The sequence below is a fragment of the Protopterus annectens genome, chromosome 6.part0 (assembly GCF_019279795.1).
Source record: "Protopterus annectens isolate FY-2018-M chromosome 6.part0, PAN1.0, whole genome shotgun sequence".
In the NCBI taxonomy this organism is placed as follows: Eukaryota; Metazoa; Chordata; order Ceratodontiformes; family Protopteridae; genus Protopterus; species Protopterus annectens.
Genome location: NC_056737.1, coordinates 1,954,432,351 through 1,954,459,660, shown reverse-complemented (window position 1 = coordinate 1,954,459,660; position 27,310 = coordinate 1,954,432,351).

The window sequence follows — 27,310 nt, the reverse complement described above, 5'->3', positions numbered from 1 at the left end:
GAGGGGAACCCATTGGGCCCTTTGGCCCAAACCCCGGGCCACCCCTTCCAAAGGTTTGGTTGGCTCGCACTCCCCCTGGTTTTAAAGGGGTTTTGGGCCCCCTAAAGGCCCACTCCCAAAACCCCCAAAAAAAGGGGTTTGCCCCCACTCCCAAGGGCCCCCCCCCCAAGGGGAATGTATTTTACTAAACTTACACTGGAAAACCCCCCAGACAATACCCCATATCACGCGTTCAGGACCATAACCAGGACCTAACACAGAAGGAGTGCGAGTCTCCATTTCCATGAAGGATACACACACCTCCAAGTTGGCAGAGATGCACGTAGCAGCGGGGAATATCCATGTGCAATTAACCATGGGTAGGACTGCCCTACAGTTTGTTGCATGCTACAGACCACCCTCCCAAACCCAGGATACCTGCACAGCCTTCCTGAAGACACTGGTGAGTGTGAATGCTCTCACAACACCGTCATATTGGGTGACATCAACCACCCATACATAGACCGGGAACATTACCCAGGACACAACACCCTACGCCAAAGGTCCCAGGTGTTCATACACCTGAATGCTGTGGAACAACCATGCACCATACCCACAAGGGGGGGACATATACCAGTTCTGATAATCACACATGGGGACGATATGCTCCACACAGGATGTACATCCCTCAATGGTGATGTCAGACCATATAGTGAACCCACTGGAGATCCGCATCCTGCACCCAACACCGGCATGGGGGACCACAGTGACGACCTCTCCACAGCGAACCACACACATCATACGACTGGTGTGGTACCCTACAAGGCCTCCATGCCAGTGGTAAACACAGGCCACACTGCTGAAACCCTTACAATTGCCTTCTATGAGCACCCCCAGGAATGTCTGCACCAAGCGATCCTGATAACATCAGGACCTTGCCCACCGAAGGCGGGCACATGGTCTGGTGGACCCCAGCCATTGACAAACTGTACAACAAGAGTTGGAGCTAATACATGACAGAGCAATATCAGTACCAGGGAAGGCATCACTGATTAATACCGGCGTTAACATACGATCACTCATACAATCATCCAAGGCCGCCTGTGGGAGTGGTACTGCAAAGGACACATAAGACAACCGTAGGGCCTTCCTTAGCTGTGGTAGGGACATGGGTGGGAGCACACAGTCATGCCCGGAATTACTCCAGAATAGTACAATGATCACTGAACCCACAGAGATTGTCAACGAACCTGCGGACATGTTCCATGCATACATCTACCCCCCCAAGAGGGGACATATCCATCCCACCAGAGTCTAGCCTCACAAACATCTCGTATGCCCATGAGAGAGCTGATATCTGTTAAGCAGTGAACACAGCACCAATGGGACCAGATGGTGTCCCTGGCTGTGTGCTACACAACCTCATTGAGGCCCTCGCCCCGCACATAAGGCCACTGTTTCATCTTAGGCTTACTACGGGCTACGTCCCCGCTGGATGGCATACGGCAACTGTGGTCCCACTACACCAGGGTAGTGCTCTTATGGACTGTAGACATCCCTGCCCTATCAGCTTGACAAGCCTTGTCTGCAAAGCTGTGGGGAGGTCCATACTGGAGCCCATAAATAAAGACAGTGGTGTACAGCCAATACCAGAACATACCCACATCGACTTAATCAAGGGCAGATCCTGCCTCCCAAACCTGCTCGACCTGTCTGGAGGGCTCACTAAGGCCATTGATGGGGGTACGTCGGTTTGCACAGACTACCATGACCTGGCGGGAGCGCTCAAACAACACTCCACGTGGGCATCATGGAAAGGCTCACCAGCGTACATGTGGAGACATATGTCACACGATGGTTTGCCAACTGGATGGAGGTCACACCACACAAGGTTTGTGTTCCTGGTGCCATGTCAGACTCCAAGCTGGTCTCGAGTGGTGGCCCACAGGGCTCAGTCCTGGGCCCCCTCCTGTTCGGCATTCAACCTTCCAATGTGCATGCAAACATAGGGGGATTGTGGCAGACGAGGTATGCAGATGACTGCACACCAGCCACCATACTCAACACCCCATCAGACACGGACATCCACCTGGGGTCTCATAGAAATGGATAACTGGTGCCAGAGCCATGGCCTGATGCTACATGCCAGGGAAGGTGTAGACCTACCCAGTGGGAAAGACATGTTCACCCCGACTTACCATATAGGTGGTAATCCATTAAACATGGTGGACGTGATCAGGGACATGGGTACCAAACCTGTCGGTAACCTCTGTCGACACTCACTTTGCCAATGTGGTTGGGAAGACATTCCACTGTGGCCACCTGGTCATGAAGGGATTCACATCCACATCAGGGGAGTTCATTGTACCCCTGTACTCTTTACACATCAGACCAATGATTGCGTACAACGCCACATCTGGGATGTACCTAACCTGACACCTGCAGCACTCGGAAGGACCACAAACGTTCCACAACACAGGGATAAAGGTGCTGAGACATGTGTCACACGCTGCCCGACCAAGGGGACTCCGGCTGTATACCTTCTCAGCCCGTCTGCTCTGTGGTGATCTGTGCCTGACATACATGGCCATGTCCGACCTGGGTGACATGGACATGTTCCACCTCCTAGGCTCCAAGCAAACACGGGCACAGAAGCAACTGACAGAAACCTAAACACGGACATAGATAGGACGTGCTGGGGGGACAGGGTCATTGCCCAGAGACCCCCTACAACATGGAAAGGATTCCCAGCCCATGTGAAGCAGAGCCCCTGACTGACTTTGTCCAAGAGTAATCCTGATGTGTGGATGTGTGATCATAGGTATGCACCAGGCATCATCTCTGTGTCACTGCTGGACAGAGGGACAGCAGACCGATGGATGTAGTATCCTCATCCTAAGGGGTGGTGACAGCCACACACTCTGGCTAGGCCTACACATGCCGTAGGGCACATAGCCTGGTATGTACCTATGCGCCTATGTACCTATGTAGGGGTCCATGCAGGTTGCGGGTACCTGTGGTATGCTGATATTGCCAGATGTGCCTGTGGGTAACCCACAGCTACACGTGGGGGACTGATAACAGTGCTCCCAGTAGGCACATGCAAGTACACCATATTTGGCATACAGGTTAACAGAACCAACATGGTGCTATACATGTAACCGCCACGCATACCGTGTACACAGATCAATGTATGCTGTACCTGCACTACATGGTATGTCTGCTGCATGATGTCAGTACACAACCCACGTCACATACGCACCTGTCACCTGTCATACACAACCACTGCAACATACACATCACGCACTATGCGGACACAGGTATCACATACACCTCTCACTATCTTGTCCACCCTGTGCATCAGAATATGTTTGCATAACCGTGCACCGATGGTGTGGATCACGGTGCTGCGGCAGAGGCTTCATCATATGCACAGGGTGATATGTGTGCCAGGGGCATAGGCTGTACCAATGGATGACATCATGTGTGTGTGTAAGGGCCGGTGCATTTACTGGGCATGACTGTGCAGAATGCATGTGGATGTGGTGGAGCCCTACAGTTGTGTCTGCTGTGTGTGGGTATGTGTGTACACAGTTCAGCCATCTGTGATGCCTACACGGGGTATACTTGGCAGCCCCAGACTGTACAGTGCAGGTTGTATGGCTCACTGTGTCCGCCTGCGGCCATGTGACCCATGTCTGCCTGGGGTCGCACAGGCACTACCAGGTGTAGGTATGGAGTGGCCACTCTCCGATTACACATGTCCGCTGGAACCGTGTCCACGCTGGGACCGGCCAGGGCCACGTCCACGTGACCTGCTGTGTCCTGGTGTGGCCGGTGTAGCACCAGCTGCACTGCTGCTGCTACCAGCACTGTGTGAGTGGGCATGAGAGGTGGTACGCACACGTCGACCTGCACTAGGTGGTGTTGCTGGCCTACGGCCACGTGTCCTACGCCTCACCCCTACCAGGTGTTCCAGCACAGACAGCTCACGCTCGCGGATTGACATGCCGCGGTTGAGGATTCCAACCATCTCACCTAATCTCCTATCCAGAACATCGGCAAGCTGCTGTTGAGCATTCGCCAATGACAGGATGTTCTCATTTAAGGAACGGATTGCGGCCCTCTGCAGCCTCTGCCCTTCTTGGTTCTGCCGTTCGGCACGTGCCTGTGCCGCCATTACAGTCTGAAACATGCGTCTGGTGATACCAGCTGCTGCACCCTGTACGGCAGGTGCATGTCTACCAGAGCTCCTCCTATGAGCAGCACCAGCCACATGCCTGTGTGGCACATCACCAGTCATTACACTGGCAACATGGTGTGTACCCGCACCTTCTGTAGCCACCACACATTCCTGCTCAGTGCCAACAGACGCTGACTGTCCTTCCTCTATGGGCAACAGTGATGTGGTATGTGTTGGCATCTGAACCGTGTGCGGAGATGAAGGGGACATAGGTGGGATGTTAACCAATGGCACAGCTTCTGCCCATGATGACCCTGCCTGTGCCTCATGCACATGGTCATCACCGCTAGTATCTGTGGGGACACTAGAATCAGATGGAACGCAGGAGGGGAACGCACCTACAGCACCTGTGAAAACAAAGACATACTGTAAGATACATTACACACACGCAGACACACACACACATGCAGATATACACACAGACACACACACACACACACACACACACACACACACACACACATGCGGAGACACACACGCTGACACACACACGCAGACACACACACATGCAGACACATCATGCATGTGATATTGCAGGTGGCATGCAGCACTCCCACACCACAGCTCAGTGAATGCAGCCCAGACATTAATAGTGGTAGTATGCATACTGCCCTGGGGTGCACACTACATCAAGCAGGTGTCATTTCAGTAGGCTTGCAGTGCACACATTCATGGTAGTTTGCATGCATCACCGTGATACACCGTGTGGCCACAGGCGGGTTAACAGTACACATGGCTGGCGTCACCTTGTCATGTACACCGCAAACATGTGCGATAACATGTGGACATGTATCAATGGTGTCCCACCACATGCACCACATCAAACCGGACGTCACAGTGCAGTGTTATGTGTACAGGCTACAGATAGAATGCATGTGTAACAAGGATGTCTGTGCAGGTGTGGTTGGTGTGAGCTGTGTACATAGCTGTACAGTGGGGAGTACGGGCACTGTGCCATAGCATGGCAGCAAGACACAGGTATGTTTCTGTGCGATGCGTAACCTGGATGCATTGCATTGCCATGTCTGCAACACAGTCATGCTGTTCCACAGCACGTATATGGTAGACATTGGTGGCACCTCCAGTGGCTGCAGACAGGCATTTCGTTTGTCTGGTGTACCACATCAGATGTACAGGGGGTCCACTACAGCTATGATCGCACTATGTGTGGACAGGGTGCAACGGTGACTACCCACTGCAGATGTACTATGTGGCGACATGCCTGTGGGTATCACCCATGGCCATGTTTGACTGGGTCATGGACAATTGTGTGTGATGGGCATCGTGTACACATCCCTGTGGTGGCCCATGTGACATACACCCGTACTAGTCTGAGGTGTCACATTCCCGAAGGCTATGCAGACATTGTGGATGTCTGCTATGTCATGCGTAGGTCATGTCATGGTGTGACAATGTTGCAGACAGACCACCACGTGCATGGGACATGTCATGTGCCATGTCACAACGTGTGCACACAATGCAGGGGCATAGGTCACATTGGTAACACCTGTGTGCTGGCCAGATCACAGCTCACTATGTGGTACTGTGTGCGTACCACAAAGGCATTCCGATGCATACTACACATGCAGCCATTGTAGAACACCTCCACCATTGTATGCATAGCTGACTGCACATATCACACCGATGGGTTATGTGGTGTCATGCCGGTGTATACTAACGGTTGTATCTACTGTACATGTGTGGCGTGTGTGTCGGGTGGTGCAACCTGTATACCATGACTGGAGCAGACCCAGGTGTGCATGTCATACCTGGACACATGGGGAATATCTATACACTGTAACATGCCTATTACTAGCAACAGTCTCACCTGTGACGGACCCATGTCTGTGCGACATGCCAGAGGTACCTGTATAGGGGCGACACAACAGTATACACATTATCCATTACTGTAGCCACAGTAAGCACTGTGCATGTCACATCATGTACCTGTGTGGTAGCATGTGTTATGCACATGTCTGCAAACAACGTAGCATACTGTAGTATGCAGCTTGTGTGGCCATATACCTGGCATGTGTTGGTACATTATGTGGTGTACTATGACACCCACACCTACGTCAGTTATCATACACACATGCAAGACTGACTTACCAGGCAGCTCCAGGCTCGTTGGTTGGGAGACACCCACCTCCACGATGGCAGCGAGTGTTTCTGCATGTTGTTCCCTGGGTGTCCCCAGACTGGCCAGGAGCTCCTCCGTGTGTGTGAGTGGGGGCTGGGTTGGTGGCCCACCACCTGTCCCTCCTTGTTGTCTGGCGATTGCGGTGGCACGCTGTTTCGCGTGCCGAATTAGGTCTGTGCAGTGTCGGTGGATCTGCTGGTAGGTGCGGTTGTTGCCACCCACGTTGTTCACCCTCCTGCGCATATCCTGCCACACGTCGTCCCGCTGCTGTGCTTGTTGTGGCACATGGCTGAATAGTATATCGTAGTTGTCATGGAGCAACGGTATAATCACGTCATCCTCCTGGCGGCTGAAGGCTGGCAGCCGGGAACGTGGCATTATCTGTAAGACATAATGATGGTGACAGGTCGCATTTACACTGCTGTACTGGCATACTGCTGGACATACATTGCTATGACATGTACGACATCTGCACAGTAATCTCTGCGATGCATCATGGCAGTGACACAGCTGACGTGTTGCCGTCACACCATTAAGCAGTGGGTTTCATATCATATCTGTGTGTCAACTCATCACACTGTACACACACCATGTTGATGGTAGCCTGCTGTGGACATGTGTACCTGCCTGCACCTGTGTTCATATCAGTTGGCACGTGTCCCCATGTGACAACAGTTCTACTGCTCACCTGGATGCTGTGTATATGTCATTAGGCATCACGTACGCGGCCATTATGAATGTCAGCGGTGGCACTGCACACATACACATGGACACCTGTACATGCATGTGTTGTGCCATGTACATCTACACAGCACTGTACGGGTGTTGGCCAACCTGCCACGGCTCACCTGTATTGCACATGTAATACACATGGGACAATGTGCAACCATGTGACATTAGCAGGAAAGGTCATGCATAGCATGTGCGCACGCACGTTGTCCACACCAACACACAGCACCTGTGACACCACAGGGTGCATCAGTGCCACATTACTGCTGTGGACGGTTGATAGTGAAAGTGCCATTTGTCCATCGCACCATGTAGGACTGTGATAGCACGTGCAGCCTTGCTGGGCAGGGCTGCATGGTATGGCAGGGTATGTCACATACATGGCACTGGGATGTGACCTACCTGGGGGGTACTGATATTGGCAGGGTGGCTGTCCATTCCATATGTCATTGCTATGTGTATATGGACATTACACATGTCTATCATCATGGTGTGGACACTGGCCTTCTGCAAGGTAGGCTGCACGCTGCTTGGTGGGGGTGTGTATGGTGCATGCAGGTATTGCACATCCATGCATACACATTACCCCTGACAGGTGCTATGTGCTGTGATATTGTTCAACACAGTGCTGTATGTGCCCACACACTGCTGTCCCGTGCACATGGTATGGTTGCCTGGCCTGACATGGGTACCACATATGTCTACATCCAGTGCCTGCTGCCACCCCCATGTCAGCTGGTGCACCGCACAGCGCCATCCCTCCCATGGGGAGCATGGTGTTGGGCACAGCATAGGTCTCCATGTATGGGGACAGGGATGTTCACATAGCAGGGGCACTGACGGTATCATCAATCGGACCATACACGTATGACGCACACCTCACACACACAGCCCATTCAGTATGTTGTTCGCAACACTGACACAGCTATACTGCTAGGCCAGGGACATTCCCAGACGTACATACACAGATGCGTGAACATCTGTCTGTGGCATGGGCTATAATACTGGTGTGATTCGACACATAACGTGTTTGAGTGTGGCTGGTGCAGACATACTGTGCACATGTCTACACAGTAAGCCTGTTCTACAGTAGCCAGTGGTGATGTGCTGTGCACATGTCAAATCTGCACATTGTGTTGGTGTCTGTCTGTCCACGGGCCAGTGGTGGGACACACAGGGGTATTAGTGAACATATATGCATGCCACCCTGTACTTCTGTACCGCTAGCATCTCGGGTGCTAATGTGTCATGGACATGCACACCTTACCCGAACAGGTGGTAGTGGGTTGCCACCCATACCCATCTCCTCTTGTGGGTTGCTATCATCCAACACCCTCTTTGTATTGTATGTTCAGGCTATGCACCTGTGTGAGGCATGTGGGCATGCAATGCAGTACTGCGTACCTTTGCACCCATTGCAGAACATGTCACACAGGTACACTGGCAGCCATACACTTCACAGCTTGATGACGGCACAACACGTGTTGTACACACGTAACACATATCCTGTGGGACATGGTCATATGTACAGGCATGTCCAACAGTCACGTACCACTGCTACCCCTACATGATGGATATGCAGGACATGTGGCGGTACAGCAACTGTCACATGTACACGTGCAATGCCCCCCTACCTACATGGCGTGGTACTGCCTGTGGGGGATATGCGTCTGCATCCATGCTATGGCCATAGATGACAGTTGTACATTGATATGTGCGACATACCTCATTTGGTGTTCTCATGGGTGCATGTTCAACATGGCTCCACATTGTTTGTGTCTGTCACACAGTCATTGTTGTACATGGTTTACATGCCAGCCATGGCGTACTGTGTGTGATTCCATGTACTTCATTGGGATACCAGCATTGTACATTACAACGGCGTATTCCAGCCATCACATAGCCATCCTAGCTTACACTGTTATCCAGCCAGTAGGAGGTGTTCCGCCATCTGCACATACGTCACACAGTACGAGGGCGGCTGACACCCATTCTGGGGACAGGGTTCTGACTGCTGTGGATGTGTGTGATGCTGTCGACGACCATGACTGCGCCTGATGGTCACATCTGGATGGGTAACATTCACAACACACACCTACCTACACGTAGCAACACATCATCCACAACAATGGACATTCCTGCCAGAACAACGTGTGCAGTATGTCTGTATAACCACTGCAGGCAACACTGGTGGCCCCCAGCATGGCAGCCAACAGCACCAGTGTATATCCCGTGGAACCATGGGTTACACCATTCACAACACACCTGTCTCAGTTGACCCTGTTGTGGATCACAGTGCAGTTCCACACATCATGTTACACTATACATCATGCACTGATATGTTGCGGACGTGTGAACGGCTGTGCAACTCAACATATGCACACATGACACATCACCTGGTACAACATGTCTGTCTTACCACAAGTTATTGTGACCACCCTGTGATGGCATTATACAGGCTACGTGTAGTGGGACATGTGATGGTTCACCGGTATATTCACCCTCCGGGTGTGTGTCTAGCCAAGTGTACAGTAGGCAGTGGTCTGAACACAGGGACACTGTACATTGGCCCACTCTGTCACTGCAACTGTTGACTATGCTCATACTGTACATATACAGGCATGTGGTATGTGACCACTGTGACAGTCCTGGTCGACCACACTACTGTGGCACACATGACCTGCGGACATCTGCCTGGGGTGTGGAGCACACATGTACATCTTCACATGCTATACTGCCTCTGCGGCGGTGTCACATGACTGTCTCCAGCAGGGCTGTAACAGGCAGGCACGGCATGTGGTAATGTGGGACAATGCTTGCACCTTCCACTGTGCTGCACACAAGCAAGGCACACACACTACTGCATGCCTCACATTTATCTGCAGTGCCTGGGACCTGCCTCCATGCTCTGCACAGCACACCTGCAAGTACAGATTGTACATGGATCATACCTCCCAGGCACATACCTGGACTGCAACACACACAGGTGAGGGAATCCCACATCACACAATGGTTTGCACACATACTGGATATTTGCCGAACACAATGCATCGTAGGTGCTCCATGTTCGGATACCCATGTTTGTGACCACTAGACACATTGTAACACGCAACAGAGATTACACTGTACACCACAGGTTACATGCTGGCTATGTTGTCATATTGTACATTGGGCCTCGGACAGCTGCTACTGCCATGTGCTGACAGCAACCCACACTTCCCTAGAATGGACTCCCATGTACCCACACATGCTTGGCCATGCACTCCACCTAGCTGGGTGACACATTACACAACACATACCATACCTACACTACCCTCAGCATGCACGATACCTCCATGTGTCTGGTGTGTTAAACCTGGGGATATCCCCCCTCTGGTAGATGAACATATATGCTTCACAGCCCTGCTAGCCACACCCTGGACACACACCTATCGCAGCATACATGGTACATGTGCTCTACAGCCGGTACTACTGACGTCTGCTGACGGGGGTTGTTAATGGCATGGCACCCCGGCAGATGGACAGTGTACATGACTATGCTGACACATATCACAGTGCACTTCCGTAGCATGTACGCAATGGTAGGGACCATGCTATTCCACACAGAGACATGGCAGTACTGGCCTTTTCACAGACGCCATGGTGGGGGTCATGTTCCATGCACATCTGCTGTATGGGCACATGTGCAAGCTGTTGCACGGTGGGTATATTCATATGTGTGGGGTGCATCACTTGACAGCCATGGTGGGTCCTCGTGGTCCATCACATGCTCCAAGGCTAGCTACCTACACATGACTGCCGCACATTGCAGTGTGGGTCCTCAGGCAGTGTGGTGGTATGTCTGTGTTTTTTGGCTACATCCACCTTCGATGTCACGTACAACAGTCACCCAGGCATTGCTGACTGAGATAATGTTGTTAACATGCCAGGCAATGGTGTACCTACCAACAATACACACTCTCACTCACTACAGGGTTGCAATCCATACATGGACATCGTAGTGTCCCTGTGGACACATACATGGTACTGCCATGCACACGTTATGTCCTAAGACACTGTCCCAATGTCACCTTCCGATCTCCCTAGCTGTTACGTCCCGCCAACCTGTTTGGTATGTGTCTCCACACCAGCCCACTGAATTCACTGCTAGCCTGTTGTCGGACATTGTGTACCTTGACCGTCACACTGCCGCATCTATCGCACTACACATGGGTGGCACTGCATTGCACGTGTGGGACTGCATTCGTACACCCATGACTGGACCATTCTGTATGGCACTGGGGCACATCCTCACAAATGTGCTTCACGCACTCATTGATGACCTCCATGCCTTTACTGGCACCCTTGTTGGGCTTCTGTGTGCCACAGCACGCCACATACACATGCTGGCCACCTGTCATACCATTGCATGGGTGGTTGGTGTGGTACAGAGGGTGACAGATCAAACATTGTCCTCACATTGCCCTTCGGCACCATTCCACATTCTGGTATTGGCAATGTATACATCCACCGTCACATCATACCCTGTGTCTCAGATGTTAGGCTATATGGCTCCTGGACAGGACACACAGTGGTGCAAGCATATCATGCTACCTACTACATGTCAGGTACATGTGGCATTACACAGTCCTCAGTCATGGGGCCCCTCATGTTCACTATTTGCTTACATACACAACATGCTGTCACAGAGTACTGTCCATGCCTAGATATCTCACATCTACATACCTGGCACCATTGTAGCTCCACCAGCTCATACTGATAACAACCGTATGGGTGTTGGTGTGGCAGATACATCATGTGGGTGTCGTGGCATCAGGATGCATCACACATGGTGCATGCACATCACCTTTGCATAGCAACATTCATCCACTGAGTATCACATGGATACTGTCCCCATACATGCATATCACATTGTACATGGTTGCTGTACACACACATGCCCCACATGGTGCTGTGGTTGCCGTATTCCACTGTGGCATGGGTACACATCTGCAGGGCCACACATATCTGTACTGTGTGTGATGCTGGTACATAGGTAGCCATTGTACCTGTGGCATACACACATCTACACACGGGCAGGGTTGCAATAACACATTCATGGTGTACCTTCCGCAACGGCTACGACTTTACATGGCACGGCATTATCATGCCATGATGTGTACCAGGCTCAGACGGTTTACATATGCAGCTGACAGACGGGTAACACATCTGTACACATCTGCATACCACATACACAGGGGTGTCTTCTACTCTGACATGGACCATGTCCTCTGCATTACTGATGCATGTAGTACTCATACATGGCAATTGCAGTGGGCGGTGTGAATGAAGCACTCATGCATATGTGCACACATGCCACATTGCATGGCCTGGGCTTCTGTGTTACTTCCGCAGACACAACACACACCATGCTGTGGAACATAGGTCCTGTGCACATCCCACATGGACACACAGTGGCACTGTTCTTGTGATAGCTCCCTTGCTGTTTGAGTGACACGTAGTCATGGTACCACCACAGCAGCAGTACTGTGTAGACATGCAGTTGACACCCACCTCTGCTGTTCACTGGACACTACCATGGGGAGGTGACACTACTGTGTACACTGCACATGTGTTTACACATGGACATGCCGGACTTCATTGTTGCCCACATTGCACCTGCTACAGATAGTTTGGCCATGGTTACTTGGTGTTCCTTCCATTTCGGATGGCTATTATGCTACTACTCTGTCCTATATGTACAGGCTATACGTATCCTGTTATTGTACATACCAATAGGCCATAACTCCATTATGCATGATATGCCTGTGATACTGTGTATGATGTCTGTCATATCCACCATGACAGCTTTACATTACACATAGTTGACATAGTATCCCCTACTGCAAGGCATACGTGCACGTCGTGCGCACATTACGTATGACATCGACGGTATATGCCCATACACATGTGCTGTGACAGTATACATACATGTCCTATCCCCTGCTGTGGCACTTCCTTGTTGGACATCCACTGCCAGCATCGGCGTGTGGTGTGGCATTGTTCTGTGTTATGCCCCCCTGTGGCAGCCCTTGTGTTATTCCGGCTGTGTACATGATGTCCCACTGCTGTGCACACGGTGCCCACAGTCGTTGGTATGCTCAGCGGGATAGCACTACATAACCACCTTTCACCACTCTCTGCATTATGGACAAGTATCCTTACTTACAAACACCGTTCACATACAGTGCAGCTTCGTCATACACATCATGCGTTACACACCAGTACATATCGTGGGTTCTACATACCTTTTCTGTGTTTCCTTCCGTTTTTCGTTGCGTGTCTCGCTATTGCGTTGTCTCACTCTATCCGTTTTTGAGTTGTAGTTCGGTATGAGCATACGGTTTGAATATCCTAGGAGTCATCCTTATATCCGTCGTCACCTGCGACATGTGGGTTCATCACACCAGTAGCTGTTCCTCAGTGTGTACTTGTGCGCATATCACCTGTGCATCTACTCCATTCGTACATTACGCGTCGTAACTAGGGCATGGTTGCATTCCTCACCTGGGCGTTGGTTATTTGCCCTACCTTCGTGGAGATGGTCTGTATTGTGTTATGTTATGTGTAACTGCAGCCGCTATGTGTGGCGTGGATTGTGTGTGTTGGGTATGGTATTATGTTCGACATGTGGGTGTCCCTGTCCTGGCAGCGTCTGTTGATGGCGTTTTGCATTCGGATGTGTAACATAGCTGTTGTATTCCTTTAAACAACGGATGCATGTATGCATCCACTGTGGATAGTGTTTCCCACGCGAGATGTTGCGGTTATGGAGCTGTCATTGACTGCCTGTATGTTTGTGCTGCTATTACGGCTTGTATCCCTTTGATATGTGCGATGGGGAATATCGGAGGTTGTAGGTGACGGATACGGGTTGTGGGCCTTGCATCTCTACATACACGGTATGCTTGTGTTTGTGCTCCATCCCTGCCTGGGGAGTTGGCAGTTACCTGTCTGTTGTTCTGGGAGTGTAGGTTGTGTTGTTGTCGTGTGGTGTCGGTATCGCCTGCGTGTGTGCTTCCTGCATGTATTCCTCCGTCACATCGGTAGTATATCTGCGGTTGTTCATACGTGACTACTATCCCTTGTCATTTTGTCCCGGATATTTACAGTCATTGTGGTCCTGTACTTGGGACGACCTATTTGCTAGTGGTTGCCACCTATTCAGGTGGCGATTGCTTGTTTGACACTTGTAGATCACACAGCGGTGTTTACGGGCCAATACGTGGCCACGATCAGTTCCGGGGTAGCACATGCATAATTCCGCGGTACATACCTATTGCTGTGTAACTTTGCCGACGTATCGTTTTGCAATTAACATATCAGTGTCATATATACGGTCATGATTTGTGCATACGTCCTTTGCATTTCATGTTGGCTATATTCCTGTGGTACATTCTGGGACATTTTCACTTTGCATCATTATACGTCGCCACACACCTAGCCAGGGAGGGGCTCTCAGTACTACTTTGGGAGTACTGCTGTACATATGCCTGTGGTTCCTATACTGTATGCCTACACATGTTGTTCCACTCCGCCTGTCACATGGCACCAACATACACGTTTTACAGTGGCACACACATTACACTTGCACAGTGAAACACACAACACCCTCACCGCACACATACACATACTGCGGCAGTCACAGGGACAGTTGCACACAATACCTGCGTGGCCCGCATCACCGGCGGCAGTGTCTACCTCCCCCCTCATATCATCATAGTATTACCCGCACAAGTACTGTTACTGTACTGTGGCCTGGCGATCATCCCGACTCGCGATTATGCTTTTCGGTATGTTGACCTTTCCATGGGTGGCGGTTTCCTGTTCTGTTAAACCTCCTGGATACTCAGGTTGTCGTTCACTATGTTTACTATGTACAGATATCGCGTGTTACTTCTCTGTCACCTTGCATCCCTCTGATTCCTGGTCTTACCTGTTGTACTTTATATGTATATGTGTACATATATTTCTATGTGTGTAATTATATCTATCTCCATATCTGTATATGCACATATGTACATGTCTATATGTATACACCTTGCGGCGAACGTGGCAGCATATAGCAACGCCGTCTGCTGTAGGACACGCATATGGTTCAGGTGTTGGCATTCCATGCTCCGCTGGCTGTTGGGTGTGCAGTGTTTGGGTGCTGCCTATGTTGGAGTCACACATGGGACCACCCATACGGTACACTTTACGGGTGGCCATGTTTGTGTGCCGTCCATTTCACTGTGTGTGCAGGTAGGGAGGTGTCAGTCCATGGGGCCTACGCTGTCAGAGTATGTGCTATGCGTTCCCTCTTTGCCAGGGCATAGGCATATTGGGTACGCCTCCGTCTGCCTACTGGGGCTGGCACAGTGTGTTCATGGTCCTGAACCCTCTGTGCCTGTACTGGCCTTGGCAGTTGTGGTGGGCTTTGTGGCCCTTCACCATTATGTCCCTGCAGCAGCTGCTTCCACAGGATCATATTATATAGCATGGCACATACTATGAATATGTGGGCACATGTGCCTGGAGAGTACTGCAGGGCTCCACCGGATGTATCCAAGCACCGGAACCATGATTTCAGCATCCCAAACACACGCTCTATGATTATTCTGGTTTGTGCGTGTGCCTCATTATGACGTTCTTGCATGTGTGTGTGTGCATTTCTGATGGGAGTCATCATCCACGGCTCCAGTGCATAGCCAGCATCCCCCACAAGGTGGCCTTGTGTGATGTCCCCCCTGGCGAATACCTGATACAGCTGTGAGGCATGCCAGATATGGGAGTCGTGGTAGCTTCCAGGGCTGCCAGCACACACATCCATGATAATGCCCTGCGCATTGCACATGACCTGGCAATTGATGGAGGGGAATCCCTTGCAGTTTATGTAGCGTCTACCCTGCTCCCCAGGTGGTGACTTGATTTGTATGTGCGTACAGTCTATCACACCCAGTACCTCCGGATATTGTGCCACACGGTGGAAGTGACGCATATTGCTAGCCAACTCCTTCTGAGATCTGGGGAAATATATATGCTCATTGGCATCCAGAAACTGGTGTAGTACCCTGGATGCTGATGCCTGTGAGATGCCCATTATATCCCCAGTTGGCCTTTGAAAGGTACCTGTGGCCAGTATTTGCAGGCTTACACATACCTTTGTGTCCACTGGGATGGGCTCCCCTCTGTTGTTTCTTGTTCTCAGGCGTGGCCGGCACAGCTCCACTATTTGCTGTAAAGTGTCCCTATCCACACTGTAACGCTCTACTATCTCCAGGTCTTGTAGCCCCTGGTAGGTTACCCTTGGTCTGAACACTCTCCTTCTCCTCTGAGGCCTACGGTAGTTGTCGGCACCCTCCTCCACAACTCCGTCTGTCTCTAACACATGCTGATGGATCACGGCCACGGCGGCACCCAACATGTACATTTTAAAAGTTCCCCATGTGTTTACACCTAATAGTGCGGCGTTTGGGAAAACACGTCTGTGTGTTGTGTGCATTCACACTTTATACTGTTGTGCTGTACACCCGGTGATGTCATAGGGTGTGTCTGTGCGGCCGTATCTGGGGATTATCTTCCGTGTTTTACCGTTGGCACTGCAACGCTGTTGCCTTTGGTGTTGCATTACTCTTGCCTGCATTGGATTAGCTTTCAACCTTACCTTACTGTTTCTGCACGTTGCGCCTATTATTTCCTGGCTTGCATCCTGCAGAGCCCTGTCATGTGTAGTTTCCGGAACGTGGCATATCGTGCGTTTTGTCTGCCGCCGCCGTTATGCTGCCTGTCTACTTGGCTCTGCTGTGTCAATTCTTCACTCTTTGCAATCTGCTACCTCCCCTACTTTCTTTGCATTCATATGCCTCCCCTATCCCATTTTGCAGGTTTCTGCATGCAGAGTTGTCAGCTGCCGCCAATTGGCCTTCGTGGGTTGATTAGTGTTGATTGCTCATTACTACTCCAATTACACTGCTTCTGCATTTCCTCATATTCTCAGCATCACCTTCCTGCATCCGTTGTTGTTGACGGGGCGGGCGTCACATGACTGGGTTGAGGGAACCTAGTCATCCTCGTGCACATGCATCTCTGCGCGCATTGTGTGCACTCAGCTCAGCTATTTCCCCACACGCCAGTCCTGCTGCTGTGATGTGCAATGTACCGCCCATGTTTGCTGGGCTCCAATGTGCTTCCTCCTACAGTGGCACACCCCTCTGCAGGTGACATGTATTCCCTCTGAGCCACTCCTCGGTGTATTACCGCTGCGCCGTTTGGTACAGCCTTACGCCAGTGGGGGTTTTGCGATTCAGCATTATCTGCCTCATTTGCATGGCATTGACTACTAATTCATAGTTACCGTGCCAAACACTGACGCGACTCCTTGGCAACCCTTGCACCGTGGATGTGGCTTTCCATGTATACCATGGTGTATTGTGGCTGTGAAGCTGATGTGTATTACACTGCTCTTTTATGACATTGTCATATTATTTCATTGTTTAGCACCTTCCGCGGACATGTCCTGGGGTTCTGCTGTGTGTTTCTGTGGACATACCATTTATGTCATTATTTACATTTTGGGCATATTTTCTTTTGACATTCTCTGTGTCTTTCGCCATTGGCATGTGGCAACAGTGTGATACCTGACGTTGACAGCCTTACGTTACTCCTATGTCATGTTTGGGTAGATGTAAACCGTTTTTTTTTTTGGTTTACATTGCCGTGCCCTTATGCTACGCCTGCGCCACTTCGTGGATCGCTATATGCCTTCATTTGCATGGTGCAACACCGCACATGGGGTGTTTATCATACCTACGCTGGAGGCAGCGCAACTCCGGCGCACGCCGGTAGTGCACGTGGAATTGGATCATACCTGAATCGCTCTGCGGCCATATCTGGCATTGTAACGCCTACGCTATGCGTGCGCCTGGCGCAAGGTTCATGAATCCCGGGGCAGGTCTGTGAGTTGTACTCTGTCTGCTCTAACATTAATCGGTTGTCATCTTCAAGTTCCTTGTGCCTAAAGGTGGTATAGCCATCAACATGGAACTATGTGTACATTAATTTATTGATGTATTTCCTAGTTGCCTCACTGCTTCTGTGATTAACCCCATGGCGTCCAACATATGGTTGACACAAGACTGTAACATTAACAAAAATTTGCTTCAAATAAAACACGTGTTTTAAAACTCATATCAACAGTTCTTTTTTGGTAATCAGCCACAAATTATTGCCTCCCTTGACTGTACAATTATGTAGTCAGGAAGTTACACTTCTCTGAGCAAGGGATGCACTGATGGTAATAGTTCCTTTTGTATTTTCTTCTTCCATTCCGTATCACCTTAAATTTGGACTGAGCCATCTTAAGCTGTTTTCATTAGGATCGTAACTGGCCTCTCCTTTTGGCCAGTATAAGAAGGAATGACATACTAACTATACTGTCATCTATCTTAGAGGAAGAAAGAAAACAACATAGTTAGTATTCAGTCCTGCTTCAAATAACAGCCTTGGAACCAGCATTTTAAACCATTCTTTGCTGCTCTAACCTCTCCAAAACCCCTTATTAATCCAGTCACAATCAATATTGTTATAATTTCTAAGAAGGTTATATCCATCAAACAACCCTTTCCAGAGCATCCTCTGGAATTTTATTCAGAATCATCTTCATCATTGTAATAAAATGAGGTATTGCCAGCTATCCCAGGAGAAGCAGGGCAGCAGATGTGTAACATATGCCAACATAGCTAGCTAGAGTTTTGTAAAGAAGTATATGTCATTTGCATATCAAACTGATTTGTACAGGTGCTTGTGTTGGAAAAGAAGTTGTAAAGCTGCTTATGTTAAAAATGTATCAACAGTGGGTCCTGCTGGACAGAAAAGAAGTAAACCTTTATGTTAGAATGTATTGTAACTGTTGAAATGAATATATTGTAACATAGGATATTGGAAGATAAAAGGTTAATGTCAGTCCAGATAACTCTGAAAAATAGTCTGAAATTAAGTTACCTGATTTATGCCATAAAAATTGTATCTTACAGTTCTGATTGCAGCCAGAGATTAAATATCTGTTAAAACCTGGACTAGGAATCTTACTGTATTGCGTTTAGGCATGAACTATTTGGTAGCCTGTAAGGGTGAACGTTTTGAAATGGTTTTACAGCTTCCAGATGCTATAACACATCTTAGCAAAGCTCTATGTGTGTGTGTGTGTGTGTGTGTGTGTGTGTGTGTGTGTGTGTGTGTGTGTGTGTGTATTATGACACATAGGTGCTAGATTCTGGTTCAGTTTCTAGTAAAGAGGGTAGAGTGGGAACCAGAACCAGATGACAAGTTGTATGTGATGTCATTCTGCAATCCAGCATTGAAATGATGTTTTAATACTAGAAGAGACAGAAGTCTCAGGGCACTCTGTTTTTGAAACCTGACGAAGCAGGAAGACCACTCACCCACTTCATCTTGCCTTACCTAGGAAGTAACCAGGCAATAGTAATTCTTTACATCAGTCAGGAAAATATAGTGAGATTAGTTAAAGTACTGTTTTTATGTAACTGTGTGAATCTATTCATCTTTTTTTTATATTTCCAGTGAATGGAACTCTGGAGTTTATTGTAAATAGATATTTAGTATTTCATGTTCTTTTATTATTTATTATTAAATATATGTAAACTCTTCACTGTGGCTGGTCTTTTAGAGAATATTTTATCCTTTGAGAGCACTTATATTTATTTAGTGACACTGTGGCCGATCTTGAAAGCATTACTGTATTGATCAAACACTACCATGTGCATTGGTATTAATTCTACTCAGTATAATTAGGTACCATTGTATGAGCCTTAGAGTAGCTGGCTTTGGAGTGTTTTGATGCAGAGGGGGTATAGCTAGTACAGTATACTCAGTATAATTAGGTACCATTGTATGAGCCTTAGAGTAGCTGGCTTTGGAGTGTTTTGATGCAGAGGGGGTATAGCTAGTACATCTGTGCCAGCTTTTCCCATGTGTGTGTGTGTGTGTGTGTGTGTGTGTGTGTGTGTGTGTGTGAAAATCAAATCTCAAAGAGTGATTGTGTCAGCTAATTGGAGCAAGGACAAAGAGCACTGGTTTCACAGAGAGGGTGGTAGAGGATGTGGCTTTGAACACTCAGCTGAAGACTCAAATCTACAGCTGTGTCAGTGGGGAGCCTTATTTTGGGGTCTGGAGAGAGAACGGGAAACTCAGCCCCAGGCAGAAATGTGTTCCTTGTGTGCTCCTAAAGGAAATTGTCTTGGTGCAGACAGCTGCATCTGGAAATACTGTGTGTATCTATTTTTGTCAAAGTGAACTCCCTTCAATGGTGTCCATGGTGAGAATTGAGACTCCTTGATCACTGGCCCAGAGAAGCGAGATCACAGTCATAAATATTCCTCGTTTCCGTCTTTCCAGCTAGAACTGTGTGTGGTGGAAATTTTATTTTACTTTATTTTATTTTGTTCTATTCTATTTTAAAAGCTAAGCCAGTCATCTTTTATTTCTTTTTTCTCTTAATTTCATCTTTAAACTACCTAAAACAACTTGTATTTCCTGTATCACTTTTTTTCTTTTTATTACTTCCCTGAATAAGTGCTTTCTTCATAGACTAGTATATCTCAAATTGTTTCTTGTCTTACTCCTCATTTTTGCTAATAGTATGTTACATGACCCATTATAAGTTGTCTCACCTTATTAATCGCTATGAACAATGCTTCAAGTATATATAATAAATATTACACCAATCCAAAGTCAGTGTATTTTTCTGTGCATTTTCTGATGTGCTATATGTAGCTGTATCACATATAGTATTTCACTGTATTATCTTTCAATGTTGTTAATGTATTTATCTTAGTGGAGCTTTTCTCCCTGGGACTCTGCTGGAAAGGAATATGTCAACCCAGTCAGATTATCCTGGTAACTAAATGTAAATAAAAATAAAATAAAATAAAATGTATTTTGTAAATTAATTGTCTATGTTCACATTATATATCTCAGAATAACACCTGAAATCATTCCACCCCCTTTTAATAGTCTGAGTTTGTTCTCTCTGAAATGTCAGATCAGTTATCTGCTCAATCCTAAACAAATGTGCTGAGAAGATAGTTGGGTTAATGCCCATAAGAAGTGGTACCTTCATTGTCATTGCTTTTAATTGCTGTGTCTGCAGAATGTGCTCTGAATTAGATGCATATTTGAGATTAGCAGCCTTTGCCATCTTGTTCTGGCCTCTTAAAGTGATTATGCATCTGACTGGGCATACCAAGTTTGTCTTTGCCTTTGCCAGAAAGACTTGCTGGCCCATTCTGTTCTGATTCTTCCTAGACTCCACCAGCTACATTATCACCTGATGTTCCATGTGTATGATGTCTCCTCATCCTCAGAAGTGGACTGCCCCTATCACCCTACTTCCTAACTCCAAATGTACCCAAATTAATGAAAACTGCTATGAGGCACCATGCCATATATGTTACATAACCATTACTTGCAGTATGCCCATCTGCAGTAGCATGGATAGCAAATCAATCTCCATTGGCTGTCTTTGATCCTCTTGCCTACCATGAAGCCTCACACATCCTTTTACTGTCCTGATCACTGTTCAGTGCTTGGTATACTTGACTAGGCCATACAGCTAGAAAGAAAATGTTAAGGCTGCCAAATGCACCCTAATGATTCTGACTGCATCACTCCCATTCTACCTGGTTATTAATTATCTCAACAGCACCTCTAATCAATACTGCCTACTATAGCATTCCACTGTTAGCAAAAATTCCACAAATACCCTGCATACCCTTTTGTAAGCCCGCTATGTTCTTCATGCCCAGGATTCTTTTATCAATTTGCCTGCATCCACTGTCCAGTTTTTCAGACATTTACTGGAGTAGTAGTCTGCTAACCCTCTTCCATGAGTACTAGCCTGTAAAATCTACGTAGCTGTACATGAGAAAGGCTGTCTGATATTGCATTCAGTTCCCAGGAAAAAAACTTAAAGGAAAAGATTATTTTAAATTTCAGACACTGCAATACTGGTCTTCTTAGCATCAGCTGCACTCTAGTTGACTTAAACAATCTCCCTTTTAGTGCTTGTACAACTGCTTTATTATCTGTTTGAAAAAGCAATATTTCCTTATTTAGCTCATTGCCTCAGAGCAGCATTGCCACAAAAAGGGGCATTACCTTTCAAAATGTGATGTTCTTCAGCCTGTCACCTTGTCACCACTCCAAGGGTCAACGGGCAACCATTTTCCTCTGCAGAAACCTGCCATGCCAACTGCATCTGTTACATCAGCATACAATACCAAATCAGTGTTGTCCACCCAGTCATGCTGCAAGCATGAACAACGTTTGAAATCTGACAGGAACTCTTTCCAGTCTCTGGGGTCTACCTTGATCTAATTTGGAAGATGGCCACATGTGATTTTTCTCCCTTTTAACATTCAAGAGTAAAGCTAACGACTTGGAGAAAGCCCTGCCTAAACCTCTTGCCAACAAGCAATATCAAACAAAGCTCCTCATTAGCACTCTTCAAGAAAAATCTTGATGATTGGATGGGAAATAGGAAATTCACCCCGGGGATCACCTCTGTGGTTCTGCTCAACAGGGGCACAGGAAAATCATTTTCTTGGATGACGAAAGCCAGGGTACCTTTTTGGCTCAGCTTGTATAGGTTCTAGAGCAGATAGCGTAGTTCCTACCTATGAACCTACCTACGAACCTAAACAAATTTAACAATATCATCAATTCCAAGATGGTGGATATTCAGTAAGTACCCTCTCCACGTAGCTCCTATCTCAATATAATATAACCACATGAAATGCCAATGTCCAATGGTTAAGAACCATTAATACTGCAACTAATTATGGTCTGCATCTGATCCTGACAGGCAAAGGTTATTTACTTTGGAATTCTTACTTAAAAGCCATTAATTCTAACTGGGAGAGCTCAAAGTACCCTCTTCTCCACGTGAGTATTCCAGGCCTGAAAGAGAGAACAGTACAACTCTAATCCGGAACCCAACTTCACCAAAATACTAAAAATGTCAAAAGACTCAGATACCATGGAGACTCAAACCACAAAAACTAAACTGTCTGCAATAGTGCCTCTGGAAAAGGAGAATATAACTAAGAGACAGAAAACTACTAAGTAGCAACAAGCAAAGTAAATACAAAGGGAAAACTGGAGACTAGTATTCACATGAATGACCTCAAAGATGCTCTTCTCCCTCTACAAATTGCAATATAAAAATTTTCTGAGCAGCTATCTGGTTTTGGCTGTACAATTAATCAGATAGCAGAATGCATGGATAATATTGAAGCCAGGACAAAAGTTACTAGTTAAAGATAATTTGAGCGCCAAAAACAACACGCTGGATGAGATACAACAGGAAACATTGATCTGGAAGCAAGGAGCCGGTGTAACAATATAATTATTAGGGGTCTTCCAGAGAAATATGAACAAAGCCAACTAATAAATGTGACTAAACAAAATTTTGAAACACTGCTGAAACGCGCCAATAGTGTTAACGAGATTAGCATTGAAAGAGCGCACCGAACCTTACACAAAAAACAGGACACATATATCCCAAGACAAGTTTATGTTAAGATTCTTAACTTTCAAGATGTCCAGAAGCTCTTAACTACTGCGAAAAAAAAACAGAAATACATAACCTGGAATGGCTATAGAATTACTTTTCACACAATCTTCTGGCAGCAATCAATGAAAAGCGCCCAAAACTCTCGCCCTACCGTGCCGATCTAATTAAGTGTAAAATTAAGTTCCAAATGCACTACCCCAACCCCCTGATATTCTCTCATAATGAAACATGATTTGCAGTGGACTCACCTAAAGAGACGAAAGTTGCCTTCAATAAATGCTTTGGCAAGGTTTCGGAGGCATGGCCATCCCATTGGCTCAGCTTCTAGCTATTTTTATTGCATCCTGAATGACTTTGATGTCTTATAGTTCTTATCCTGATATGCCATAGGATCTTTTTTAATATTAAAAGAGTGTCTCCCTAACTGGAAATATGCATTAACGAAAGAACCGACAGAGAGGAACAAATCTGTTAGATTGTGTTGGGGGGGATAGGAACGTAAGCTAGATTGACTTCTGGCATTACTGGCAGCTGCTACGTGCCGATTTGAGAATGCATCCACCGATGTCACACTTAGCTGATACCTTTTAACTGCCAGGATTGTGCGGAAGGTACCTGATTCTTCTTAACACCCTTTTGTCTTTTCTTCTAAGGATGCTTATTTCAAGAGCCTTCAAAAGACATACTCGCAATTTGTATAAGACGAAGATACGGACTACATGATGTCGGAGACAAATTGTCCAATCTCCTGAACTAACAGATGAGATTGCTGGTGAGAAGAATTTAATTAGAAAATGATGGAAGAGAGGGAAAGGGGGGGGGGGGGAGTGAACCTAAAAGGTCAATATTAATCAACTTATTTTATATTGTTTATTGCTCAAAACACCTTGATAATAATAAATGGGTTGACGTTTTAAGTGAAAGAGGGGAAATGGGAGGGGAAGGAGGGAAGAGAAGAGAAAAGAAAAGAACCAGATTCTGTTGACCATTTTGGGACTGTGAAAGAGGAGTACATTTTAAGATATATAAACCTTCAAGAATGGAACTTGGTATGCTACTGGTGCAATGCCTAATGGATTAACCTACTACTGAGTTCTCTCTTTATAGTTATTCAGCTATGAGTGTCATGTTATGTGATTGCATAAACCTATGTGCGGTCTAAACTGACCAGTAGAGTAATAATTAGCTGCATGTTCCTTTTTTTTTTATTTTTTCCTCTAATCCTAAATGTTTCAGGTCATAGAATTATCATTGCAACACTGTTCTTACTGGATAACTCTTTCGCATAATATGAGATATAAATTAGTTGCTGAATTCAAAGAGCTGTATTCAGCCCTGCTAGCCCACAATTGCATTAGATGAAGATAGGAATGTTGAGAAATATAGTGAAACCTGTTGAATATCAATTAAAACATTGTTATAAGAACATGAGAAGTAACATAATATTTCGATAAGATGATGTTTTTCTAAGTACCATACCTACTTTTCACCCTTGTGTTGGCCAAACATGTCACATTTCCTGGCTTGCAAAGTCTGACTATGTACTAAAGGTGAACCAAGTGAGTATGAGAATTACTCAGACCTGGGCAAGTAAATGATTACAGATCAATGTCCAAATAGTAGGATAATAGTAGGATAATAATGCAGTTTTTAATGACAACACAGCCAAATGTTATGAGCTTTTAAACCTGAACAATTTTCCAAAGCAAGGGAGAGTAAAATAAAAGTAATGTGACTCTATTCAAATTTTTTCTAAAGACGGAAGTAATTTTCCTATGGCAGAAACTATGTTAGAACTCATAACACACTGTATGCTTGTTTATAAAATGTCTCACATTATTGAAATATATATATATATATATATATATATATATATATATATGTATATATAGATATACATATATATCTATATATATCTATATATATATATATATATATATATATATATATATATATATACAGATTATTGTTGAAACATGTTTAGTGGCTGGCATTATAAATGTTATTAGTACAGCAGTTCTGGTTTACAATGTCTCAGTAATTGTGTTTGGGATAGTATTACAACTTTGAGTTTATATACCTTCTTATAGCATGTTGGTACTACCCACAACTTACAAGTTAAAATGACAGGACCTTAACCTTACGCATTATATAATATGGTTTATATTTGAGAAATGGTGAGACTCAGGCTTAACTATTTATCAGTAGCTTTGTAAAATCTCTCTCTCCTATTCTCCCCTCTTAATATAACCATATATAATACCTATGAGGATCGAACCTGTACATATAGGTTCTTTCTAAGTAGGAATAACTTAAAGGAAAAGTACTACTGATTCTTTATTACATTATAACTTAGGCAACGTCTTCATATAGGAGTGTAGTGGATTCATGAAGTAGGGTCAATGAAGTCTAATCTTGGCTTACGGAATGTAATGTATATTAGGTTTAATTTTACACATAAAAATAAAAAGACAGTCAAAATGATTTTATTGGGTTACAGCTTAGCTTTCTCTAGATCTACAACTTTTATACTCAAGGCGCATTCTGTAACTTTTCTATCTCAAGTTCTTTCAACTAGGAAAGGGTGGTGGTTAGGCACAGGACTGGTTTTGAAAGAGCTATGTGCTACTACATTTAAAACTACTTCATCTTTATTCATAAACTTTAGACTAGGAGTCTTTGGTTTCAGGAAACACAGTGTACCATGAGTAATAGCATATACATTATGAACTAAATCTAGGAGATGTGGATTATAGACTCATGGAATATAAGAGGACTACAAGACAGAAGCAAAAAGAAATTGCTAATGCATCTAATTTTTAAATCAGAAGCAAATATATGTTTTCTACCAGAAACACACATGATTAAAGAGAAATGGAAGAGAGATATGAACAGAAAATGGGTAAAAGACATTATTGCAGCTGGAGACAACTCCAACTCTAGAGGGGTAGCTATTATTATTAAAAAAACATTTCAGGAAACAATCATAGATTATAAATCAGACACTAATTGCAGTTGATGTTTCTTTATAGCTCAATCCATCTCCATAGGCAAGCCAATCCTTTTTTTAAATGTATATGGCCCATGCTTAAGACAGCAAAACTTTATCCTGGAGATTTATAATATATTGTGTAAGTTCCCAAATCATTATTTTATTGTTGGAGGAGACTGGAATGCAGTAATTGATCCTGCAATTGACCGAACTGGCAACTCCAACTCAACCAACCTTCAAGCATCAACAACTTTAACTGAACTCATGACAGATTTATGCCTCTCTTTTGGGGATATTATTGAAAAAAGAAACATCTGTACTTATTCTAAATGCCATAATTCATGGTTGAGGCTAGATTTTTTTCTTATATCAGAATCCTTAACCGAAGGGGAAACTAAATATTCCTCAGAACTCAGATATTTATCTGACCACTCAAAAATCACATTGAAAATAAACCTAATAGATAAACTACCTAGTAGACAAAATAGATGTAACTGGTCTCTAAATAACAACCTACTAGTAAATCAGAGGTAGTTCTAGAAATAATAGACATGTTATCAGAGTTAGAGAACCTGCAGTCCACTAAAATACATTATGATATTCAATGGAAAGCAT